Source organism: Sminthopsis crassicaudata, chromosome 4 (assembly GCF_048593235.1).
Source record: "Sminthopsis crassicaudata isolate SCR6 chromosome 4, ASM4859323v1, whole genome shotgun sequence".
NCBI lineage: Eukaryota > Metazoa > Chordata > Mammalia > Dasyuromorphia > Dasyuridae > Sminthopsis > Sminthopsis crassicaudata.
The window spans coordinates 278,617,296-278,631,185 of record NC_133620.1 but is presented as its reverse complement, the minus strand read 5'-3'; the positions used below and the strand labels follow the sequence as shown (position 1 = coordinate 278,631,185).

At 39.9% G+C, this 13,890-nt stretch overlaps 1 long non-coding RNA gene across 11 annotated transcripts in view; it reads right to left on the bottom strand.

Moving 5' to 3' along the window:
- The window catches only part of LOC141566438 (uncharacterized), a 34,802-nt gene that overhangs the window by 16,611 nt on the left and 4,301 nt on the right, over positions 1-13,890 (bottom strand). Inside the window, exon 1 of one of the 11 annotated variants that reach the window (XR_012489309.1) lies at positions 12,553-12,597. The exons of the other annotated variants lie outside the window; for them this stretch is intronic. This is a non-coding gene — a long non-coding RNA (uncharacterized LOC141566438). Of the gene's footprint in view, positions 1-12,552; positions 12,598-13,890 lie in introns of those variants that run through there. 11 annotated transcript variants of the gene reach the window in all.

Below are 13,890 nucleotides of genomic sequence, written 5' to 3'. Positions count from 1 at the left end.
CAAAGGGCTGTTCTGAGACACCATTAAGACAGTATACCAGAGAGTACTCTATAAATCTTAACTATTGCTATTGTTATCTATCGATGTCTCCAAAAGGATTCCTATTTTTCCATGCTCCCAGACAAATGAGGATGCTTTTCTGAGATTTTCTATCTCTTTCTTCCACACATATACCCCACTTCCCTCCATCCCATGAACTTTCCCAGGTTAGGGCCTTCTCCCTAGGAAGGGGAGTAGAGATAGGCTTAAAGTTTTTTTCCCTTTCACTCCCTGTCCTATGGGCAGGTGCAGCCCACTCAGGAAGCCCATCATTTGCTTTGTTCCAATTGCCTTTGCTCAAGGAATCACAGCCCCCCAAGTTCTCAGAGCTCCCGAAAGTCTGCCTGAAGGACTAGAATGATTGGTTGAGGGTTCCTACCCCACCCCCAATCCTACCAAAGAACAGCTTAGGGAAAGGAGTAGTGACAATTCCCTTTTGAGGATAAGGCCTTCTAAAGTGAAGTAGGCCCTGAGGGGAGCAGAGGGGATACAACACTAGGACACCGAGCTCGAAAAATCGTCGTTCCCCCCACCCCATCCCACCCTATGGGTGTGAGCCAAGACATAAGACCCCCACCCCAGCCACTGTCCGGAAGAAAATAAACGATTTCCTGCACCCAACTCCGAAACAAAGTCTGTGAGTGAGCTGTGACACATGTTACATAAATAGAAGCCGCAGAGGGGAAAAGCCTGTTTTCTCTTTCATTATTTATCACTATCTAACCATCTCCAGCTGGGTGAGTAAACAGCCTCATTGGCCCGTAATGAGAACAGGCTGGGGCGATGCTGCCGCGGCTGCCACTGCCGCCGCAGCCGGGAGAAAAGAGGGAGGGAGGGAGAGGAGAGGAGAAAGAGAATTGGGGGGAGGCGTGGGAGCGGGACGGAGGAGGGGCTTAGGAGCGTGTGGAGGGTCTGCGTGGAGGCCGGTGAGACTGCAGAAGGCAATAGGGAAATTTGCGGAGTGGCTTGTGAGAGGGGTGGGGAAGGAACCACCGGGGTGGCACCTGGGCCCAGTATTAAGCCTTGAGCCCTGAGGGTTTGTGGGTGACATGGTGGGTTGTGTGGTGGAAAAGTTGGGGAGGGAGGGGGAGGAGGCGTTTACAGATGAGATTTTAGAGGAACTGTCTCTTTTATGTGTGCAAGTGTCAGAGCACTAGTATGTGAATCTGGAAGGGCATGTGAGCGAGCAGTTGGAGCATGGCTGTGTATTATATGTGTATAGGAAAATCTTCGTGAAAGCCTGTGAGTCAATGACGATATTAATGTAAACTGAAAACAAGCGACACCGAAGCCTAAGACTAAGTAATGGTAACCACCAATCTTGGCACCAGGGAAAGATGAGAAAGCATTTTCCTTTCCATGGAAAGTAGGGGACTATGGATGGGAATGCTGTTTGTGGGTCAATTTTGCATAACTATTTTTATTCATTGCTAGGGAGGGCTTCTGGGAAGAGGAAAATTTAAAACATAGAGAAAATGCGTTAATATGGTGATGTGTACATATAAACACAGGAGTGTGTACATAAGCGCTCATTTGTCCAACTAACATTAGGCCCCATGCTTCACACAGAGCACAGTGATGTTGTGCTGTACTGAAAGGAATGCTGCCTTGGGCATCTGAAGATCCAGCCTATAACTTAACATCTCTGAGCCTCAGTTTCTTTGTGTCTAAAATTAGAGTTATGGGAGAGATGAACCAGATGATGTCGGAGGACGCTTCCAATTCTAAATGTATAATCAATCCTATGATAGAAACTTTAGACACAAAGTTTACATGAGATATACTTGCTCTCTGGAGTGATACATAGAGATTTAGAGGGGATGTTAAAGTAGAAGTAGTTTTGATTTTTCCCCTCATTACGCAAATATAAAAATTGAGGTCCGATTTGTGACCACTGTATCTCTCCACTACACCGGTATGTCTGCCATGGAGTTTGAAGCCTACCAGGGAGTGAGAAATGTGCCCAAATAATGAAAATACAAGAAAGATCTTGAGTTTGTCCCAGTCTAGGGAATTGCTAGTATACTATGTCCCTTCCACAGTCCAGGTAACAACCTATTTCTAACTTAGTGCTGAGAGCTATCTAAGACACGTAAGGCTTAGAGTGATTTGCCAGGGTCAGAAAATGCAAATTTGAACTTGAGTCTTCCTAACTACAAACCCAGCCCTATTCACTATAACATGTTCCCTTATGTAAATAAAGTATATTACACAATAATACATTAAAGTATCAAACTAAGTTTGACGTGCTGGGGGAGGGGAGGGAATGGGAATATATTCAAGCACGATTGTGTGTGTGTATAAGAGACAGACAGAGACAGGGAAGGGGAAGAAAGACAGCAGAGAGAGACAAAAAGAAAGACAGAGAGGGAGGGAGTAAAGGAAAGGAAGAAAGGAAGAAGGAAAGAGAGAGAGAGAGGAAGGGAGAGGGAGAGAGAAAGAATGAGACAGAGATTCAGAGAGAGAGGATTCAGAGAGAGAGAATGACCCTAATGGGAATAATATTAGGAGAGAGAAGCAACAGATTCTAGAGGCCCAGTGTTTAATGTCCCACTTCAAAGGTACCTGACTTCTTTGTTCTATGTCTCTGGGACAAGTCCCCAGAGGTTCTTGACTGGGGACTTCAGAGAAAATATAGTCCTGTAGTTGGCTGCTTAAATACCCCTTATCCCACTGTCATCACAATATCAAAGATGGGGATAAGAATAGGAATTAGAGCAGTGATTTTATTTGTACCAATGAACAGGGATTCTTGTTGAAGAAACTCACCTCATATACAGCTTTATACCCCTTCAATTTAGTAAGTTACTTATGATTCTGAATAGTTAACTGACTTATCCAGGACCACATGGCCATTGTTGTTGTTTTGTCCTTCATTTTCAGAGGAACGGTGACATCATAGGGTGATATCTTGATTCATGGATGAATTGGATTAAAGTGAAGCAGAGTTGCATAAAGTCATCAGCTCCACTCTCTTTTCTAGAGTCAACAAAGTCCAATGGCAGGACAAAAATCAAGATAAATATGATGACCTAGGAAACAGTGAATGACCTTGGCATCTCCAGTGTCTGACCAAGATCTAAACACTCCACAGCACTTGCTTCATGGCCATTGGAACAAATTCTTATTTTCCCATTTCATATAGAAAAGTCTTCACATACTTGGGGTAGACATCCCTCTAATTTACAGTGGGTTTGAGGCCCATTGCTACCCTCAACCTGGTTTAGCCTGTCTGCCCAGATGGTTTTACTGGGGTGTGGCCCCTGCATGTGCTATAGCTTCTTGGAGCCACAGGTGAGAGTTGGGTGAAAGGTAAACATCAAAGGTAGATAAGCTACAGTGAAAAGGGCCTATATATGTCAGAAGAGGAATTTGAATCCAGATCTTCCTGGCACCCAGCCCAGTTCTCTGTTCATTATAACATGCCTCCAGGATGGTTTCCAGAAAGGCCTCAAGAAACTTGTGTAAACTGACTGATGCTAAGAGAAGTGAGTAAAACCAAGAGAACTGTAAACAGCAACAAGATTATTCGAAGATCAACTCTGATAGAGGTGGCTCTTTTCAACAATTAGGTGATTCAGGACAATTCTAATAGATTTGTGATGGAGAGAGCCATCTGCATCTGGTAAAAGGACTGTGGAGATTGTAGATCACAACATAGGTATTTTCACCTTTTTTGTTATTGTTTGCTCACTTTTTATTCTTTTTCTCCTTTTTTTTTCTCCTGTTTGATCTGATTTTTCTTATGCTGCATGGTAAATGTGGAAATACGTTTAAAAGAATTGCACATGTTTAACATATATTTGATTACTTGCCATCTAGGAGAGGGAGTGGGAGTAAAGGAGGGAGAAAAATTTATAAAATAAGGTTTTGTTAGCGTGAATGTCCAGGAGACAAAACTCTTGCCTCTCCTAATTCTCTATTATTGTTGAGAATACCATCATCTTTCAGTTTGACAACCTAAATGTCATTCTCAACTTCTCAAATTTTCTTTAGTATTTTATTTTTCCAAATATATGCAAAGATTGTTTTCATTATTCACTTTTGCAAAACCTTGTAAAACAATTTTTTCTCCCTTCCTCCCTCCCTCCTCTTCCCCTAGAAGGAAACAAGCTAATATAACTTAAGCACATACAATTCTTCTAAACATATTTCTATAATCATTATGCTTCATAAGAAAAAACAAATCAAAAGAGGGGGAAAAACACAGGAAAGAAAAAAAAAAAACAAGCAAACAAACAAGAACAACAAAGGTAAAAATACCATGCGTTAATGCACTTTCAGTCTCCATAGTTTTCTCTCTGGATTTTGATGGCTCTTTCCATCTCAAGACTACTGGAAATGCCCTGAATCATCCCATTGTTGAAATGAACCAATTGATTATCACATAATCTTGCTGATATTGTGTATGGTGTTCTTTTGGTTTTGCTCACTTGACTCACCATCAATTCATGTAGATCTTCCCAGGCTTTTCTGAAATCAGCCTGCTCATCATTTCTTATAAAGAATAATATTTCTTTACATTCATGTATTATAACTTATTCAGCCATTCCCCAATTGATGGACATCCTTTCAATTTCTAGTTCCTTGCCACTACAAAAAGGGCTTCTACAAACATTTTTGAACATATGGGTTCTTTTCTCTCTTTTATGATTTCTTTGGAATACAGATCCATTTCAACTTTTCACTCTGACCCTTTATATGCAATCTGATGCCAAGGTCTGTTAATTTTATCTCCTCAATATGTTCCTTTATGTCTTCTGATACTACCGCTTTTCTGATGTAGGCCTTTATCAACTCATGCTTGGATTTCTGTAATGGCTCTCCCTGTCTGGAAGACCTGTCTGGTCTCCTTGCTCCAATCCATCTACCTCCAGTCAGCCACCCAAGTGAATTTTATAAAGTGGAAGTCTAACTATCACAATCTCTTCCCATCCCTCCAAACTTCAGTGGCTTCCAGTTACCTCCAGGATCAAATACAAAACTCTTCCCTCATCCTATCCAAGGGGTACAACTTCATGGTCCAATATCATCCTTTCTGGATATTTTTCCAATCAGCCAAAGCTGGAGGTCTGACAATAAGAATTACTTGTTGATCATTGTATACCCTATTTGTCTGTATGTCTTGACTTTAAGATTAGAAAATAGGGGCAGCTAGGTGGTGAAGTGGTTAGAGCACCACCCTTGAAGTCAGGAGGACCCGAGTTCAAATCTGGTCTCAGACACTTAACACTTCCTAGTTGTGTGACCCTGGGCAGGTCACTTAACTCTAATTACCTCAGCAAAAAAAGGAAGGAAGGAAGAAAGAAAGGAAGAAAGAAAGGAAGAAAGAAAGGAAGAAAGAAAGAAAGGAAGAAAGAAAGAAAGGAAGAAAGGAAGAAAGAAAGAAAGAAAGAAAGAAACTAGCATAAATTGAATGGATGCTCATCAATTGGAAAATGACTGAGTAAATTGTGGTATATGAATGTTATGGAATATTACTGTTTTCTAAGAAATGACCAGCAGGATGATTTTAGAAAGGCCTGGAGAGACTTATATGAACTGATGCTGAGTGAAATGAGCAGAACCAGGAGATCATTATATACTTCAACAACAATACTATACGAGCATCAATTCTGATGGAAGTGGCTCTCTTCAACAATGAAAGGATCCAAATCAGTACTAATTGATCAGTAATGAACAGAACCAGCTACACCCATCGAAAGAACACTGGGAAATGAGTGTGGACCACAACATAGCATTTACACTCTGTTATTGTTTGCTTGCATTTTTGTTTTTCTTCCCAGGTTATTTTTACCTTCTTTCTAAATCTGATTTTTCTTGTGCAGCAAGGTACTGTATAGATATGTATACGTATATGTATTTAACATATATTTTAACACATTTAACATGTATGGGACTACCTGCCATCTAGGGGAGGGAGTGGAGGGAAGGAGGGGAAAAGTTGGAACAGAAGTTTTTGCAAGAGTCAGTGTTGAAAAATTACCCATGCATATGTTTTATCAGTAAAAAGTTCCAATAAAAAGGAAAGAAAATAACCCAGCATAGGGAACCTGTGGGACTGTGCCTCTGTATGACTAGCCAAAAAATCAAACATGATGATTATGTCTTTAGGAAAGACCCTGACTGTCTTCTTGAATCTCTCCTCACTACCCTAATATGCTTCCATTCATCCTAACGCAGAAAGATTATTCTAATATCCTCATTCTTATAGGATTTAAAGTTTAGAAAGGACCTTAGCATATCATTTTATTCTATCCCCTCATTTTATAATGAAGAAAACAAGGTCCTGATAAATGATCAAAGGATATTAATAGACAACTTTCAGATGAAGAAATTAAAGCCATTTGTAGTCATATGAAAAAAATGCCCTAAATCACTATTGATTAGAAAAATGCAAATTAGACAACTTTGAGGTACCACTTCACATGATGATGATAGATGTTGGAGGGATGTGGGAAAACTGGAACACTAATGCATTGTGGTAGAGTTGTGAATAGATCTTACCATTCTGTATAGCAATGTGGAACTATGCCCAAAGGGTTATCAATTTGTGCATACCTTTTAATCCAGCAATGTCCCTACTGGGTCTGTATCCCAGAGAGATCATAAAAAAGGGGAAAGGACCCACATGTACAAAAATTTAGTAGCAGTCCTTTTTATAGTGGCAAAAAAATGGAAATTGTATGCCCATCACTTGGGAAATGGCTAAATAAATTATAGTATATAAAGGTAATGGAACATTGTTTTATAAGAAATGATGAGTGGGCTAGTTTTAGAACAGCCTAGAAAGACTTACATGAACGAAGGCTGAGTGAAGTTACGAGAACCAAGAGAACACTATACACAATAACAATAAGATTATGTGAGGATCAGCTGTGATGAACTTGACTCTTTTCAATAATTAGGTGATTCAAGACAAATACAGTAAACTTGTGATGGAAAGTTCATCCACATCCAGAGAAAGAACTATGGAAACTGAATGTGGATGGAAGTATAGTATTTTTACCTTTGTTGTCGTTTGTTTGCTTATTTGTTTTTCCTTTCTCTAGTTATTTTTCCCTTTTGATGTGCCACATGATGAATATGGAAATACATTAGGAATAATTGCAGATCTTTAACCTATATTGGATTGCTTCCTGTCTAGGGGAGGAGGAACAGGAAAGGGAAGGAGAAAAAAATTGAATACAAGGTTTTGCAAAGGTGAATGTTGAAAATTATCATTGCATGTATTTGGAAAAATTAAAAAGCTATTTACAAAAAAAAGAAAGAAAATGAGCCCCATCCAGAGAGAAAAAAATCCCTCATTCAAATTTACACAGGTAAGAAGTACATAGTCAGGAACTGAACCTGCTTTACCACTCCAGATCCAACACTCTTTCTCCCTTTTTAAGCTACTTTTCTGTGCCCAATATTCAATCTTTTCATAGCCAACCCTTGGTCCATGCCATGCTTCTATCTTCCCTCCATTCCATCTGCAGAACTATGTTCCTATCTTCAATGTCATCATAATGAAAGACTGCTTCCTTCAAGAGCTCTTTCCAGATTGGTTCAGGCTATCTGTTCTAAAACCGCAAGGCTATCCTTTTCTTTCCTACAACATTTGCCCCTTGCTGCCCTCCATGAATTATAGTAATTTTGTAATAATACAAATCAATTGGTTGGTCTCATCTCCCCTTGGTCTTAGTAGATGATGATTTCCTCAAAGACAAGGATCTTATTTGTGATGTAAATTTCAATGTTTTTTGACTAATCAACTAGGTTGTGTTTTTGTTTTTTACATTTTCATGATGACTCTTGTGATTCTTGTGATCACAGTCTTTCCTTTATCATTTCAAACCCTGGATTGAACCCTTCCTTTATGACAGAAAACAATTAAGCAAAAAGATCTGATAAAATCATAGAATTTGATAATGTATTCAATATTCTGTCTTAGTAGTCCACCAAATATTTTCTCTGCCCCAAAAGGAGGTTTATCAATTGCCTGTTCTCCTGGATTTTCATTATTTTCTCCATTACTCAAAGTTTTGCCTTCCTTATAATAATCCTTTTCCTTTATATTGTTCAGTCATCACGTAAACAGTTCTTCTGGCTCTGCTTTCATCACTTTTCATCAGGTCACGCAAATCTTCCCATGTCTCTCTGAATTGCTTGGTCCATCATTTTTTTAATACAAAGGTATTCCATTATAGTAATATATCCGAGTTTCTTTTTTTCCAATCCTTTTTGTTAAACTGAATACAGTTTTATTTCAAGGAGGGAAACCAAATACAAATACTCAAGCAACTATTGATACCAAAGATTTATATGGATCTTATAAATAACCAGAGTAACTTACAATCTTGGGCTGGGAAGGCTAGAATTGGGGGAAGTTTTGACCTGCATGGTGTCTCTAGGATTGGGAATGGTGATGTGACCATTCTTTTTGAATTCCTGTTGATGCTTATGAGTGTAGCATATAGTCCTCTAGCATCTCTAGTGAAGTTTTCTATTAAAAGTCAAACTGATGATTAATCAAGGTGATTGTCTTCCCCCAGGAAGTTTTTGTGAATGATCCAAAATGCCTTCTACTAAAAACTTAGAAGTAAGGAGCTCTCTTATCTCCTGGGGACTGCCACCTCAAGACCATCTATGCTTGACTGTTGTGAGCGGAATCAGGAGAACAATTTATACAATAATAGCATTATAAATAAAAACAACTCAGAGAAACTTAAGTACTCTGGTCAAGGCAATGAACAACCACAACCAGAAGGGATCAATGATGAGGCACTCTTTCCACTTCCTGAGAAGTGAGGGACTCAACATAAAGAATCCTTTTAGGCCCATAACACTTTGCAAGATCTGGGTTCCCTGGCTTTACCACCATCATTTAAGGGACTTAATCCTTCCCAAAACTAAGCTTCTGTATTTATGTTCTGTAAGGGAAAGTGTTTCCTTTTCTGGTCTCTGGCCATTCTTAGATTTTCATCTGGTTATTCAGAGGAAAGAGGTGACTTGTACTATGATCTGGGAAGAACTAGCTTGTCTTTGGTGTTCATGGGACAGATGATGTTCATGGAACTTAAGACATGAAGCTGAAGTTAGAGATGCAGAGATGAACAGGAAGGGAATGTGTATAAGTGAACTCTGGGAGCTCATAGAGATTCCCTCTAAAACTGTTTCTTACATTTAGCTCCAGAGGCTTCTATTGTAGATAAGGCATATAAAAGGGAAAAAGAAGAGACAGAGAGGAAAGATGGGGTCTTCAAAGGAGGAAGTGATTGGATCTAGAGCTACAGGTTCTTTTTCCTCTCCTTCCCTAACCTCCCCCTTCTTTTCTTTTTTTAATACTATCTCCTCCTAACTTTCTCCCATCAATGAATCAGAAAGTCATTACTGAGCAACTACTATGTACACAGTACTGTGCTACATAGAGTGAGAGATACAAATCATAATAGATGACATTTAAGTATGGGATTAAAGTCTGTAGAGCACTTTAAAATCCCAGAGGTGATCAAGTGCACTGGGCCTGGAGTCAGGAAATTCAACTTCAAACACTTACTAGTTATGTGACCCTGGACAAGTCATTAACCATGTTTACCTCAGTTCTTCATCTGCAAAATGAGTTGAAAAAAGAAACGGCAAACCACCCCAGTATCCTTGCCAAGAAAACCTAAATTGGGATCCTGGAGGGTTGGATACAACTAAACAACTAAAAACAAATTCTTTGCCCGAAAAGGTCACACTTTAAATCAATTCTACCCAATTCTGTAAGCTTCATCGGGCACTAAGCTGTGTGTAGATAGCATATAGGACATTTTAACATGACTTGCCCTTGCCTTCATGCAGTTTATAGTTTAGCCTGGGGAAATGACACACAAAAAAACAGATGCTCTTAAGAGTGTATAAAAAGAGAGCCCTGTACAGTAGAAGAGTAAGAGAAGAAGACCTATACTTGTGAGAAGACAACACAGAACAGAAGAGGTCTGGTAAGGATCACATGATGGATGCTGTCAATAAATAATCTGGGAGCTCAATGAAGGAAAAGTTCATTCTAGGCTGGGAGTGCTCTAGGAACTTAAATGGGCCTTGAAGCCAGACAGAGGAGCTTTTATCCTTTCCTGAAGCTTCCAGCTTGTCCTTGGGTCCCAGCCCCTTTTTCTTCCGGTCCCTGTATCTCTCCTGCTCCATTCTGGATCTTCAGTTAATAGCTGCCTCTGGGCGAAAATCTGAGATGTCGGCAATAGAGGGAAGAAAGAAGGGAGAAAGGGAAAAGATCCTGATCTCTCAAACTCAATCCCATACAGTATTCTCTCCCCTGCTCTCCCAACTCCCACCATCGGGAATCCGGCTTGGAACTTGGTTTGACCCAAAGACGCAGCCGGGTTCTAATTGATGGAAAATTGCTTGCTCCTTGTCAGGTTGTTGTTCATTTCCTGGTCCTTAATGACCGATTTTCCACCAATCAGTTTGCACTCCCGCGCCAGCCCGTCCACCTCATGGTCCCCTAGGCTGCACAGTCCCTTAGGGCGGGGTGGGGGCGAGGATTTAGTGAAAACACCTTAAAGGACAGATAGGTCACTCCTTACAACTGTGCCTGGGACTTGGGGGAGGGGGGGATGTTGGGGAGGAAGGTGGAATCTGGGAATTAGAAAAGGACCAAATAGCTACGTGGAGTCACGGCCGGCCCCCAGACTAGATGTCCTCACCTTGCCCTTCCCTTTTTCCAAACCATTTCTCCTATATAAGTGCGGCCTCTACTCAGGCCATTACGGTAATCTGATAAAACAACTCGACAGTAAGACTTTCCCCCTTGCTTTAAAAGGGGGTGGGGGGAAGCTTTGCGTTTTTGACGGCTCCTGGGGACAGTTCATTAAGGTATCAACTCTTTAATGAAACATTTCTTTGTTAAACTATTCACTTATCTGCAGGGAACAGTTCCTGTGGGTGGGGGAGACTGCGAGGGAGGGGAAAGCCTGAGCCCCTTCCTCATCCAGGGACCCTAAATTACACCGAGCACAGATTCCCCTGGTCGGTTCCTTACGGAGTCTAAACATGTCCATTTTTGTATTGGGATTTCTAGCACCCTTGCACACAGTAGGACATTGATAAATGTTTCTTAAATTGGATGGAAGGGAAGAAGCAGAGCCAAATGGAGAGGGGGATGGGAGTGGGAAACAGATTGGCCATTTGGCTCAATCCTCTAACTCACAGAGGGCCTCAAATTGAGCAAGGATGGGACAAGAACTATTAGATAAAGATGGTATCACTTATGCTTGATATCAACTAGGACACTGCATAAAAAGTAGATTTCCTGTCATAATTAATTCACTTCTTCAAAAAAAAAAAAAAACAAAAAACCTAAAGAATTTAAATTATTTCATTTATTGGCTTCTCTATTTTAATTTCATATATCTTAGAGAAATGATGAGGTCTAGAATAAAGAATGTATGTAAGTTCCTTGAGGGCAAAGACTTGTATTTTAAGATTTTTGAGAGGGGGTTGTGGAGCATAGTGCCTGGCTTTCTGGAGGATTTAACAAAGACTTGTCAAAATGAACTGATTTGACCTAGTCTCAGAAACCTTGAGCCAACTCTACTTCCAACTTTTAATAGCTGTGTGACCTTAGACAAGTTACTTAACCTAAATAGGAGAACACAGTTTTATAGCTGGAAGGGACCTTAGATGTCTTGTAATCTAATGTTCTGATTTTTCAGAAAAGCAATTCAGAGACTTTCCCAATTTCAAACAGTTAGTGTCTGAAGTCTTCCTAACTCCAAATCCAGTGTCCTATTTACTACTTCATGTTGTCTCTCAAGATGATGCTTACTCTTCCTATATCTCATAGGGTTGTTGTAAAGAAAGCTTTATATAAATATTATTTTCTGTTTAAAAAATATTATGGCTAAAGCTTCAAACATTGGAGTTGCCCTAGTTTCTTTGGTCCACTGCTATACCTGGTAAAATCCCAAAATCAGACTCTTGGGAAGAGAAAGAAGAGGGCATAAGTGAAAGGGGAAGAGGCGTCTTGGGTTAGGGAGGTGAAGAAAGAGGGATTGAAAGAAAAAGAGAAGAGTAGAAACCTAGTAACTGGAAAGAGCTCAGGCCAATACTAGCCCTAGAAAGCATAAGTAGGGAGGAGCAAAAAAGTATTTACATGGAAGGAAGGAAAAGCTAAGGGTCTAAGAAGAAATCAGTTTTGATCACACCATAGGAGCTTGGGCGGGAGGAGAGAGGGAGAGGGGAAGAAGAGTGAAGAATTGGGGGGTGAATCTTCAAGCTCTCTTCACAAGGCTTCAGGATAAGCAATGGTTCTTCTCTGTACTCGATGCAAAGGCAGGTTTATAAAGGAGAATCCAAAAAGGAAATCCAAAATGAATCTTTATCAGAAATTTTGTAGAGTATTCCTGTTGATATTGAATTAGATCTCTAAAATCTAGTTCAGCTCAGAAGTCCTATGATCTTATTGACAAAAGAGAAAGGCAATAATGCCTAGTCCATATTATCTTCCCCAGCTGATTAGTGCATACCTACCATTGTTTTGAAATTGTAAAATATAAGGGATTCAAAATCTTCTCCCTGTTTGGAACAGGATCGTAAATAGCATTAGAGCACTGGATGGGACATTAGAGACACTTTAGTGCAGATATTTTTACAAATGAAGTTACTGAGCCCCAGAGAAGTCAAGTGATTTGTCCAAAGGGTTGACATTCCATTTAAACAAAATCCTGAGAGAAACTCAAATAATCCCTCTCTTCTCCTTGCTATACATCTTAAGGAAGTGACCACAAAGTTAACAGCCAGCTAAAGAAATTAGCTTTTTCTCTTAGGTTCCTTCTATGCTAGGGAACTAGCAAAGCAGATGGGGGGGGGAGGGTTGGAAATTCCCAAAGAAGGAATTGGAAAGACTCATATTGAGACAACTGGAGGAGTTGGGGAGAGCTGAAAAGCACAGAGAGCATATTCTGAGCAGATCCCAGAGGCCTTACATGGAACATTTGAGGATTGCTTGGGGAAGAAAATGAAGAACAACTCAAATGAAGCTGGAAAGTCCTATTCTGAAATTTCCCTCTCATCCTTTTACCAAGGGGAAAAATGTTTTAGATCATTTGTTTTTATTTGGTCGAGTCGTTTTGTGAATTATTTTTTACCATAAAGTTTTTTGTTTGTTTCTGCTTTGTTTTTTATCAGTAAATTTCTTGAGATTAGGGTCCTTGTTTTATGATCCCTTTATATATCTCCTAGTGCCCAGTAAGAGACTTTTCACATAGTAGGCATTCAGTAACTATTTGCTGACAGATTGATTGAAATGAAAAAGAAATATTTCCAGGAGAAATTCCAATAGGAAGGACAAAAGAAGGACAGGCATTGGAGAGAAAAAAAAAGTTTGTAAAGAGCCATAGAATCATATAAGTTCACAGGATCATAGAACACCCCCAAGTACACACAAGTAAATATCAAAGGAAGACTCTGAAGCTGGGTTCTCTAATTTCAGGGAAGGGAGGTCTTTTAGTCCAACCTCCCTCCCAGTAGAGAACTCTTTTCTCTAGCATCCAAAGTGATTGAACCTTAGAATATCAGGAAGATGAAGGAACTTGGAGACCATTTAGTCCACTCCTTTCCTTCTGAAGGTAAAAGAAGATACTTAATTAACCCAGTGTTGCTAGAAAATTATTGGTGACTCCATTCTCCATGTTCCCAATTCACAATCATGAAATCACAAAAATATCAAGATTTGGGAGTGCAAAGGTCATCTATTTACTTGTCAATTTCTAATTGAATAAGAACACTTCCTGTACCAGTCTTGAGAAGAGGTTATCCAATCCCCCATTTGTAGATCTCTAAGGACTGGGAATCCATTTAACTTCTGAG